Raw genomic sequence first — 12,795 nt, 5'->3', positions numbered from 1 at the left:
TCATGACAACTTAGCATGTGTTCCCATTCATGTACAAGTTCATGTCTCTCAAGTGTTTGACAAAATATCTAAGTGAATGCATTGTTAACAAGCAATTATTGTTATGCTTTCAAGATCATGCCATGCTTCACTATTTATGCTATTGAGCCCTGGGGGTATTCAATACCCAAAAATCTAGTTGTTTACCTAGAGTTATAGTAGCTACAAAATAGTCTTAGTAACACCACAAATAGTAGTACTTAGTCAGGTACAGAATTCAGTGAACTCTGTCCAGTTCAGTCAGTTAACATGATCAGTAACAGTTCAGTCAAGCCTAGTACAATCTAGTGATCAGTTCAATTTCTATTCAGTTGGGAGTAGGATTTAGCACTGAGCAAACCTAGGGATGAGGGCTCACCTGCCAATTGAGGGTGTGACCTTTAGTAGCAGTCCCTTAGTTCTAAAACTACGTAGCCAGCGTAGGTTGAATATATCAACCTGCCAGTTGAGGGTTGATAAAGTGTTCACCTGCCAGTTGAGGGTAACAAGTATCTCAGTTGCCAAATGATGGTGATTCTTTAGTGGATCCACATAGCCATTGTTAGTACCTGTGGTACGGTGCTAACAGTTTTCCAACTGGGTTCAAAGGTTGGACCCCAACTCAGTTTATAATTGGGACATATCGGTTAGATAAACACTCCCATAGTTACAGTTTCAATTTCAAACTCAGTACAGAACTCAGTTAAGTTCTACAGAATTAGGACTGTCAGTAATAGTCAGCCAGTTATCAGTAATACGTTATCAAAAATCTCAAATATCAGTCACTCGATTATCAAAATTCAATATGCAGATCCAGTATGATCTTAGTTACAGTATATATATATGCACAGTTTTAAACATTCAGTATTTATAGTAGTTTCAGCTACCCATGTATTCTCATTTAGTTATATACATATTTAGTCAATTATTGTTCATGCATACGAACCCATGTGTATTAGCCTACCTCACTTAGCATACCAGTACATTGAAAGTACTGACACATACTTTTTCGTTTGCGCTATGATGTCTCATATCATAGGTTCGGATGCTCAGGTTCCTGACCACGCTTAGCTAGATCCAGTTAGCAGCAACAAATTTAGTAGTGAGTCCTCATCCATCAAGTATATTATTTTTTTATTATTATAGTAGATTCAGTATTTTATTAGTCAGAGTTAGTTTGGGGCTTGTCCCATCAACTCCACTTTTAGACAGTCCAGTAGAGGCTTTGCAGACTAGACTAGTTCAAACAGTATTCAATTTTTAGATGTTATTAGCAGTTGCTACATTTATCAGTTTTCTGATTATGAACCATATGTCATTTCAGTTATGTTTCCACACATGTTAGTAGTAGTAGTATTCAGTGCTCACAACAGGTACCAATCATGGGTTAGCTTGTGGTCCTTCGGGTTTGTAAGCACCGTGTGACATTCAGGGTGTAGACTCGGGGCGTTACAATGACCTCCTTAATTTACGTCTACAATAACCAAAATCATGACACCCCGCAGAGTGCTCCAGCTCCTCTAACATAATGCTCTTGTCCTCCTTGTTATTCAAGAGTCTATGAAAATACAACTGCCACCTTTTGTTAATGTGAACACCATCCACTAATACTTTGCCATCCTCTTCCTTGATGTACTTTACTTTATCATGGTCACGAGCCTTCCGTTTCCTAGCATTTATAAGCCTATACAACCTCTTCTCCCAGCCACTCTCATCTAATCCCGCATACAAGCTCTTAAAAGTTATTGTCTTAGCAGTCGTAACCGCAAACTTAACTTTCTTTCTAGATAAATTGTACACCTTATTGTTCGTCCACTTATCCTCTTTATCCTTACTCTCCATCAACTTAGTATAAGCCATTTTCTTAGTCTCCACATTCTTCTTAACTTCTCCATTCCACTGCAGTCCCCCCAGTTCTGGCCGAACCGGCCCCTCGAGACACCCAATCTATCTCAAGCTGTCTCCTTAATACAAATGATAGCCCTATCCCATCTACCATTAATATCTCCTCTACAATCCAGCACCCTCCATCGCTGCTAACTTCCCACTCATCTCAAGCGCACTAACCAGAGTCAAGCCACCCCACTTACTTCTAGGACAACTCTTCTCGCCCCTCATCTTCTTACCCTTCTTGATATCCAAATCTATCACCAAAAGCTTATGTTGGGTCAAAATATTATCCCCTGGAATGACCTTACAGTCCTTACACATCACTTTATCCCCTTTCCTAAGCAGTAAAAAGTTAATCTGAGTCTTGGAAACCATACTTCGAAAGGTAATTAGGTGATCTTCCTTCTTCGAGAAGATTGAATTTACTACCACCAACCCAAAGGCCCTCGCAAAATCCAAAAGAGAACTACCCTCTTCATTTTTATCGCCAAAACCAAAGCCTCCATACACATCGTCATATCCTCTCGGTAATGACCCCATGTTCCCATTGAACTTTTCTCCAATGAAAATCTTCTCAGAACTAGGTACGCCTCTCACAACCTCATCCAAAACCTCCAAAAATATCTTTTTCTCCTCCTAAGCCAATCCCATCTACGGTGCATAGGTGCTACAAATGTTCAAAGTAAACCCTCTCAAGATCAACTTAATAGTCATCAACCTATCATAGACCCTCTTAACCTCTACTACCTTCCTCCTAAGATCTTCGTCTACTAGGATACCTACCCCACCCCTATGTCTGTCACTTTAGAGTACCACAACTTACACTCATCCATATCCTAGGCTATTTTCAAGATAAAATACAGTTGGAATAAGCAAAAATTGATGAAAAATACAAAAAATTGGGATCAACAGATGCTAGATACTTACAAGAAGTGTAAAAATATGGATTCATGCCATGGAGACTTCTCAGTATATTACATAGCGCACCATGGAGCAATGGTCTGAGATCGGCTTGTCAAAGAGGCAAAAAACACAGCAGCCTGGCGCATCCAAGGCATACCATAATGGATTCCAGGCAGGCCCAGGATTTGCGACAAAGAAAAATTGGCACATTGCAAAGCGTCCCACGGCAGGTGGTCTATTGCCTATAATTTTCAAGCCACGTTATAAATAGGACACTTTGGAAAAATTAAAAAACTATCATAACACTAGGAGTATTAAGTACGAGGCAGGCTTTTATGTTAGGGTTTATACTATCCTTCACTCACTACTTTTGCATGAATAATATCGAAGTTTGTAAGTTTATTTTCGAACATAAGTTGCTAAAATTCATATTTTGGGGTTGCGGCTAGAAACATAATTATGGAGTATATAGTTGAGAAGATTTAGAATCATACCCATTTTGAAAACCTAATTATGGTCATACCCACTTAATTTCTTTTTCATTTATTTTTTAGGGTTAGGATATGAAAAAGGCAAAAAATGAGGTAGAGTTGTGGGGTCATGGACCTCGTTAACATTATTAAAAGTTGGAGATAAAATATAAGTTTATAAAAATACAACAAGGTCTCTTTTTATATTTATTAAATATTTAAACCTTTTGAAAATTCATTTAATAAATTCAACAACTTCTCTCTCTCTTCTCAAATATTTCTCTTCCCAAAATTCTTCATACTTGTTGAGAATTAAAATGTTTTACTCTATTATTCCTCTCCAAATAAAAAATTTTCATCTTCTCTTCCTTAGGTGAGTTTAATCTTCTTTCTCGATCACTTTTAGATCCATTTTAGTTTTTTTTTGTTGTGCTTTTGTGTAGTGATTGTTGGATTTTCATGAAAATTGCAGTGCTCTTGATTAAATTAATCAAAATTTGAGGATTTTTAGTTAATGTGCTTGATTTCGCATGTTTAATTGTGTTTTGCTTTGGATAATGGCTATTTTTTTATCTTTTATGTTTATATTGTCTATCGATTTTGAATTTTTTTATTGATTTAGACCGATTTAAATGGTGTTTTTATTGCTGTCAATTGCAATTGATATTTGGAAAAGTTACTACTTAATTTGCATTTTTTATCTGAGGCAATTCTCCGTTTATGTTAATATTTCAGTGGTCGATAAATCGACCACTACAGATTTATTTTTGCTTGTATATTATAAATGGTTAAAGTTCATAAAGCATTTAAAGGGGTTGTTTCGACTGCTTCTATCAGTAGGAAGCAAAAAGCCAAAGAAATTTTCAAAATTTTGTTGAGGAAAAAAGTTGAAATCAAAGAATCCAAGTCAGAAAATGAATCAAAAATCGTTGCTAAAATTAAAGAATTCAAGGAATTCAAGGAAAGTAGTGCACAGGAGAGTGATGACGTTGAGGGCAGTGAAGGGGAAAGTGAAGGAGAAAGCAACAGAGAAAGTGAAAGTGATAGTGGTGGAGAAGAGAACAAAAGAGATAGTGGAGACGGGGAGGATGATGATCCCCTATTCTTGCCAATTTGTATAAGAGATATCTCTGTTGAGTTGTACGACCTAACTATATGGATGGATTAGTTAGATTATTTTTCAACAAAGATTTCTGTAAGAGCAAGGATGGCGATTTATTGGGAGTTTATAAAGATTCTAGATGAACAAAAGCTCGATGCTGACTTTAAGAAAACTTGTTTTGGACACTTGAAATATTTACTGAAACATTTTAAATTTAATAGGCAGATGGCCCATTTTATATTGTTACGATGTGTCAAAAATAATAAAAGAACTAAATAAAATTTGTTTATGTGTGAATGATAAGTCCATTTGTTTTGGCTTAAAGGAATTTGCTCTAATTATGGGGCTGAATTATTCAGCATACCCCCGTAAATCAAAAACGAACAAAGTCTTCCAAAATGGTAAAATTTTTCATTTTAAGGTGATGAAGAATAAGAACATTACATTGATTAAAGGTAATAGATTGAGTAAGCAACAAAATTTGAAGTGCTCTTTGAATTGATTTGTACACTCGATGTTGCTGGCAAAGGACCCGCCAAAGAAGGTGGATTTAGACCAAATCACGATGGCGAATAATTTAGATTTCTTCGAGAGTTATCCATAGAAAAAAGAGTAGTTTGGGATTACTTTGAGCTATTTGAAAAACAAGATTGATTTAATCAAGCAGAAAGAAGTATTTTTCAAGAAGAAGAATTCATCATACTCTTTATACAACTTTTCCTTGGAATTCCTTATACTTTGTATCTACCATCTTATAGATTTATTATAGACTTTTACCTACTTATGCAGTAATACATAGATCCTATAGATTTATTTATACTTCTATTGCTTGAAGGTTTAAATATATGAGGCTTTTTCTCATCTTGAAAAGTACGTCAAAAAGTCACTGTAGTCTCCTCTGCCCATTCCCTATCTACTTAGATGGCACACATCAAAGAGCAACAAAATAATGAAAAGTGATCCATTTAAGTACAAAGAAATCAACACAAAGATAAAATTTTACTTATTCTAATATAATAATAATATTTTTAAACTAGTGAATGTCGCGTAATTTATATTTATTTTTAAAGATTGTGCACCTATACCGTAATTCTGATGTTCGTGAGATGAAGCAGACCTACATGAAAATATTTAAATCATACATAGATGAATTTAAAGACACGTCCATTGATGTCTTGAAGGCGGAGTTAAAAGGAGTGACTGTCCTCACTTCATCAGTAGCAAACATGGACGACGATAAAGAGTTGAGTGGTAACAATTATGTCTCTAGTCTAGCACCTGCTTGCAATCATGTTGGTTCTAGTGGACAAAAAAATGCAACATGCACTTCAAATGATGGAGATTTGTGTGAGCATGTTGCTTTGCTCGAGAAAACTGTGCTGAAAAATTCTTATTATATTAGAGATGAAAGGTTGACGAGAATCGAGAAGAACAAGAAGAAGCAACAAGACAAGATAAAATAGTTCATCTTTTATTCTTCCTAATTAATTTACTTTCATAATTTTTCTAAACCTTTCAAAATAATGCAACACATGTCGATAGCTCCCTTTGTATCCAGCGTCAAGTAAACCTCAAAGAACTCGCAGTCGTAGTGACTTGCCTTGTAGCTGCAGATGAAAAAATAAAAGAAGAGAAGAAAATAGAAGAAACAGAAAAGAAGAAGGTTGAAGATGAAGAAGATAAGGAAAAAATGATGAGGAGATGACAGTTGATGAAGAAGAAGAAAAAACTAAGGAAAAATCAGAAGAAGATTATGAGAAGAAATCATAATCAGAAGAAGAATGAGAGGATAAAAAAAGAATGCAGTTGATGATAATTAATAAGTGACTGAACAGGGGGAGGAGAAGATAGAAATCAAAAGAAAAAGAAGAAAAAAAAGAGAAGGCAGTTGATGATAAAAAAAATGACTGAACAGAAGAAGGAAATGATAGAAGAAAAGAAGAAATCAGAAGAAGAAGAAGAAGAAGAAGAAGAAGAAAAAGAAAACAAGAATAAAGAAGTAGAAGAAGAGGGGAAGAGAGATGAAGAAAAGGAAGTGGAAGTGATATGCATTGTTAAGGAACCCAACGATGAGAGTGGTGTCAGTCAAAACAGTTGATAACATGTAGTTTGGTAGCTTGGAACATATAATGCTTTTTAATGATTTGTTGTTAATGATTTGATTTTTTATGGATAATTGAATAATATATATTTGGAAACTCAATTATGACAAACAAGTTTGTTCTTTATTGTGTCAATTTTTACTGATGAAAGTATGTTTAGTTATTTTATTGTCTTCTTAGATAATACAGCTGATGGCATTGTGCTACCAATTCAATTTTTGTCATATTTTATAGAGGTCGATGGTAAATATTAGAAAATTCATTCTCTACTATTTAGACTATACCCACAATTGATTTAAGAAACCATACATCTAGTTATTCAGTCCCCCTATATTCCTATTACAATGATGATATAAAAAAATTCTCTTTATTGTGTCAATCTTTATCTGATATCTTTTATTATAGAAGACCCACTTAATTATTTATGAACTGCTATCATTGAGAACTATCAACTTGAAGTTGATGTTTACTGTTATATGTTGCATTGTGTTATCGATTTAGTTATTGTCATAGTTTATAGAGGTCGGAGATAAATATTATAGAAGTCATTCTCTATTAATTATAGAATGCACTCACAGTTGATTTAAGTCAGTCCCCCTACATCCCTATTACACTTTTTTAAAAAGCCAACACCAACAACAAATCATACAATAATTTTTTTAGGTCACTTTTTATTTGATCAAAATCAACCTTTATTTTAGTTGATCTCTATCTATTTAGATTTCTTTTAGCGATTCTTTCAAGTGATCCTTTTGCTCTTCAGCTTCTTTTAACAATGTTAAGAGCAGATCTCTATTTTCTTTTAAATTTTCAAAGTTTTTGTAGTATTTAAAACTTGGCAACGCCTTAAAATTTAATGTTGATAGGTTGTTCGTCGGTGAGTCTTCCACAAGCCACATAAAAAAAAGCATTCGTCATTATCCTAGACCAAGAATAAGTAATTAGATAAATTTGTTTACTTAAACAAAAAAAAATATAAACCACATATTCATATACGCACTCACCTTTTTAACCGCACAAATAAAAGTTTTTTGACCAGAATTTAAATCGGTGTGTGACGTCCTTACTACAACTTGATTGCCACAATGACATATGTAAGACATTTTTGCATTAGATGTTTGATATGCTTGAGACATTGTAGTTGCTTAAAAATGAATTAAAAATAAAGACAAAAAAATGAGAAAGTTAAAACAAGAATTGTCTTTCTTTTATACAAAAATGAAAGTCAGATATTAATGTTGGGTATGATTTGACATAAACCTGTCAAACAGGCCGGACTGGCTCATTTTGGCCCGGTAAGCCCGATCCGATTTGACCCGGCTCAGTGAGCCCCCAGCTTATAGGGTCGTCATTCCCGGGCTGGACCGTCTGGGTTGAGAGGCTCGATTAACCCAGCCCGATCCAAAACCGAACCAGGCCCACCGATTACCTGGCCCAACCCGGCCCGATTAGAATTTTTTTTAATTTCTGCAAAATTAACCGTTGGACCACATTTGCCAATTGGATCGTTAAGGCCCAACGGCATTATAGTCATTTGGAGCTCCTAACGGACAATTGGCCTAATTTATTTAAAATAATATTTTTAAATTCAAAAAAATTTCTATAAATACCCTAAACTTTTAAATCATTTTACACACACTTCTCATTCTCTCAAATCTCAATCTCTCTCAAAAATTCTAATTATCTCCTAAAGTGCTCAATTTTATTTTTTAATTTTGCAATTGCAAATACAAGTGGAAGTTTTCTAAAGTCGTAACTTTCGGATACTTCTAAAATTTTATATTGTCGTTCCATCTCTTACTTTTAATTTTTAATTAGTGTATTAATTGTTGAATATTTATTTTTATTATTTTTGTGTATTTTGAATATTTTTTAGTTTAATTTATATTATGGATAAATTAAGAAACATCGGTAAAGTGTCAAAAAAAATTATCCCAGAAGTGGTAGTAAAAAATGAATTGGTGGCGGATCCGGTAGAGACAGTTCAAGTAATAGATAGATACGTGTGCCTCTGGTACTGGTTAGTCAACCTTTTGAGAAAGAAATAGGTGTTGGTTCTCACAATATGGATTGTATAGAAGCTCAGAAAAATTATGGTATAGGAGAAGAAAATGAAGTAGATGCGGTTAATTTAGATGAAGTTGCTAAAAATATTGGTGAGACACCTGCAGTAGAAAATGCTAATGTTAGATCTGAATCGATTAATCTTCCTCCCTGTCCACCCCATGCCCCAAGAGCTCGTAGAAAAACTAGTATTGCATAGAAATTTTTTACGGAAATAGAAAGACAAACTAAGGTTCAATGCAATATTTGTGAAATTATATATGAGCATAAAATAGGAGACAATCAAGGGGGTATGGGTTCGTTGATGAGACATATAAGAGAAAATCACGCTAGAGAGTTATTTATTGCACAAGGTGATGACGCTGTTGGTGGGCCAGGACAACTCAGATTGAACCCAACAACCGGTCAATTAATTAAAAATTATAATAAAATGAAGGACCGGGAAGAAATAACAAAAATAATATTTGTGGGTTGTTTTCCTTTCACTTTTTCTTCTTCTGATGCTTTTATTCATTATATTCAAGCAATTTATAATCTTATGTTTAATGGTATTCCTAGAAGTACTTGTTGGGCCGATAATTTTAGACTCCATGCATAATATGTTTATTATTTATCTACATTATTAAAAAATATTCAGTGTAGAATTGCTCTAACTTCTGACCTTGGTCGTGCTGTTAATAAAAGTGATTAACCATTACTTGTTACTAGATAGATAATAATTATGTTATGCAAAAACATATTCTAGCTTTATTGTATGATGAAGATCGTAGACATACTGAAAATTTTATTTCTGAATCTATTACTAAAGTTGCAGAATATTATGGTATTGAAAGAAAAATTTTATGTATTGCTTTTGATAAGGCATCTAACAATAAGGCTACTATTGACAAGTTAAAAGCTGACCTTTCTCCGTCGTTACCTGAAATATTTCATGTTGAGTTTGCTTATCATATATATAATTTAATTGTAAAAGATGGTCTTGAATTTTTGAGCTTTATATTGAAAAGGTCCGACTTGTTGTTGGCTTTATTCAAGGAAACAATTGAAAATGTAGAGTGAGAGAATTTAAAGTTAAATGTGAACAAAATGGACTTAGATTGATATTAATGCCTGAAGAATGTGATACTAGATGGAATGCTACTTATACTTATTTAAAAACTTTCTTGTTTATAAAGTTCCTATTACAATGATTTTTAATCAATATTCTGGTTCTTTTCCTGAGTGTATGCTACATGATTCTGATTGGGCTGCAATTGATGATCTTGTTAAGTTTTTGAAAAAATTTAATATAGCTACGGTTGAATTTTTTGGTGCTTATTATCCTACTTTTTACAATATTTTAGCTTATTTAGCCTACATTTCTTGTTTGCTTAAAGAATATATGAATAGAGAAGGTTACAAAGAAGTTGTTGGTGTTATGTTTGTTTAAAAAATATTTTTATCCGCTTCCCCAAATTTACTTGGTTGATACTCTACTAAATCCATGTATGAAATATAATACTATGTGTGACTTTAGTTTTATTATTTATAATTCCTTAGAGATAGAGCCTGAAGAAAAAACAGATTTGTTTACGGCTATGAGTGATGCAAATATTTACATAGTAGCATTATATAACTATTATGCCAATTTACTTGAAGTAGATGTACCGACAAATATCACACTAACTGTCACTCCTCAAGCTCCCGAGGAGCCATCATCTTCTACACAACACCAACTGCCTGATTACTTTTATCATTTAAATATTTGGGATAAGGTTTCTCCGTCAACATACACAACAAATTATCAGAAAGAGCTTAGGTATTATCTTCGACAACCGATAGAGGATCGTAGAACAAGGATCAACACATTAGATTGGTGAAAGAATAATAAAAGACAATATCCTGTGCTTTCAAGATTAACTAAAGATATATTGAATTTTTCAATGTCAACCGTTGCATCGGAGAGCGCTTTTAGTCAGGGACGATAACAGCTTGGAGACAACCGACACTCATTGAGAAGCAATGCTATGAATGTTCTAGTTTGCCCTAGAGATTGGATTAGAGCATAACGAAGAAATCAAGGAATAGAGGTAGAGCCTAAAGACGAACAGAATCTTGAAGAAATTCTGACTTCAAGGGAGAACTCAACACAATCAAGTCCAATGCATGAGTTTTTCCCCATTGATGTTGACTATCCTATGGTAGTTTCAGTTAGTATTAACATGCACGTGATGAAAAAAATTATGCAAAATTTATAGATTTTTCATTCATGTAAATTATAAGTTTTGGATCATTTTGCAATCAATAAAATACAACATTCATTCACTCCTTACTTTGTAATTTTTTTCATTTAAATTGAATTTCTAGTTTGAATTAAATACTTTTAATATATCACTATCAAACTTTATACTAAGTAATAAATATAACAAACATTTATATACATATATTCTACATATATACACAAGTGGTATTTAAAGTAGTATATATATAGTCTGTGCGTATATGTTGTATGTATATTATTTCAAGTGATTTTTTAAGTAGTATACATTCTACATATATGTCTATATATTTTCTATAGACTAAAATAGTATATATTTAATGTGTATAAGTTTCTAAAGTGGTATAATATGTAATGTATATATGTTAATGTGTATAAGTTTTTCATTTAAATTGAAGTTATAGTTTGAATTAAATACTTTTAATATATTACTATCAAACTTTACACTATGTAATAAACATAACAAACATATATACACATAATGAAAAAATAAATATCTTTTAAGTTCAAATATAATGAAAACATATAATGAATATATGTTCAAAACTTCAAGAATTATTATATTAAGTAGCATACATTGTAATCTTGTATTTATATATGTGTTTTCTAAAGTATATAACATGTAATGTATATATATTTCAACTTTCAAGTGGTATTTAAAGTAGTATTTATTCTACATATATGTGTATATATTTTCTATAGACTCTAAAGTAGTGTGTATTTAACGTATACATGTCTATATGTTTTCTAAAGTAGTATATATATAGTGTATATATGTTGTATGTATATTATTTCAAGTGTTATTTAAAGTAGTATATATTCTACATGTATGTGTATATATTTTCTATAGACTAAAATAGTATATATTTAATGTATACATGTGTATATGTTTCTAAAGTAGCCTATAGAATCTAAACTAGTATCTATTTAAAGTATACATGTGTTTATATTTTCTAAAGTAGTATATATTTAGTGTATATATGTTGTATATATAATATTTAAAGTAGTATATATATTGTATTGTACATATATATGTTCATATATTTTCTGTAGAATCTAAACTAGTATCTATTTAAAGTATACATGTGTATATGCCTTTTAAAGTAGTATATATTTAGTGTATGTATGTTTTATGTATATTATTTAAAGCAGCATATATATTGTATTATACGTATATATGTTCATATATTTTCTATAGAATCTAAACTAGTATCTATTCAAAGTATACATGTGTCTATGTTTTCTAAAGTAGTATATATTTAGTGTATATATGTTGAATGCATATTATTTAAAGTAGTATATATATTGTATTGTACATATATATATGTGCATATATTTCCTATAGAATCTAAACTAGTATCCATTTAATATATACATGTGTATATATTTTTTACAGTAGTATAAATTTGATCGATCAAAATGGATAATTCTTAAGTGGGTCGGTTCGGATCCGTTTGAGCAAATTTCACTGTTTGGGCCCAGACCAGACCGGACCGTTAACACTCACCCGGTATTGGACCAGACCATAACCCGGTTAACTTTTGTGGGCTGGTGCCAGTTTGAACAAGACCGGCCCGATTAACAGTCCTAATTTGACATGTACTTTATTACCATTGTAAAAATTTGATATTTAAATTTTATTATTGTTGGACCTCATTCATAGATCATCAATATAATCGATGATTTCTCATGCAGTGGGTAGATGATGGCCTGTATAGATCGACACTCTGGCATATGTAAGGTACATACGGGTTGGTGCAACGATCAAAAAAATTAGTACATCTAAATAATTAAATAAATTAAATTGAATTAAGGATCATCAATGGTGTTCAGTGTAAATAATATATTGCACTCTTTATCATTAATATACCGAATTAGTTTATTTCCCTTACTAGTATATGGTGAAAAAAAGAATAATTAATTAATAAGAAAATAAATTATTAGATTTTATGCAATTAAATGAGTTTAAACAAGTCATATGATCGTATA

This window comes from Capsicum annuum, chromosome 1, assembly GCF_002878395.1.
Source record: "Capsicum annuum cultivar UCD-10X-F1 chromosome 1, UCD10Xv1.1, whole genome shotgun sequence".
NCBI lineage: Eukaryota > Viridiplantae > Streptophyta > Magnoliopsida > Solanales > Solanaceae > Capsicum > Capsicum annuum.
Note: the sequence above shows the minus strand (reverse complement) of the source record.